Source organism: Seriola lalandi, unplaced genomic scaffold (genome assembly GCF_002814215.2).
Source record: "Seriola lalandi dorsalis isolate HSWRI2012SDOR001 ecotype SW California unplaced genomic scaffold, Sedor1 jcf7180002055008, whole genome shotgun sequence".
Lineage (NCBI taxonomy): Eukaryota > Metazoa > Chordata > Actinopteri > Carangiformes > Carangidae > Seriola > Seriola lalandi.
Window position 1 is genome coordinate 147,900 of NW_019525551.1, and position 516 is coordinate 148,415.

Sequence of the window (516 nt, forward strand, 5' to 3'; positions counted from 1 at the left end):
TTTTGTCGGTCTTGTACCAAACAAACATGTTCCCTTACATCTGGAGAAAATGATTTGTAGGCCAGGGCGTCTCCGTAGCACCACAACACTTATGGTGCTAACACTGCTCAACAATATGACACATTTGACCTTTATCAAATAAATGCAGCTCCTGTTATTTGGATATTGCACTTGTCCGTATTTTGATTTCAATTATATTTACATTGATTGTGCAGCCCTAGTTGACAGTATTACAAAGTCCTCTTTGTTTTGTAAGGGTTGTTGTGTCCCCACCAACGAGAACAAACCTACACACTGGACATGTTTCAGAGTCTCCACTCCCAGATCTAAACACACTATATTTACAGTGTGTCAGAGATGTGTGTGTGTGTGGGGGGATACACTCAGGTCATCTCCTGCTGGTTGACACCAACATGAGGCAGGAGTTCAGTGAACTTGCAGCGTTTTTTTGTTTGGATCAGCTGACATGTCCTGTCAGTTACAAGTAAAATGTCCATATTTCACATATTACACATA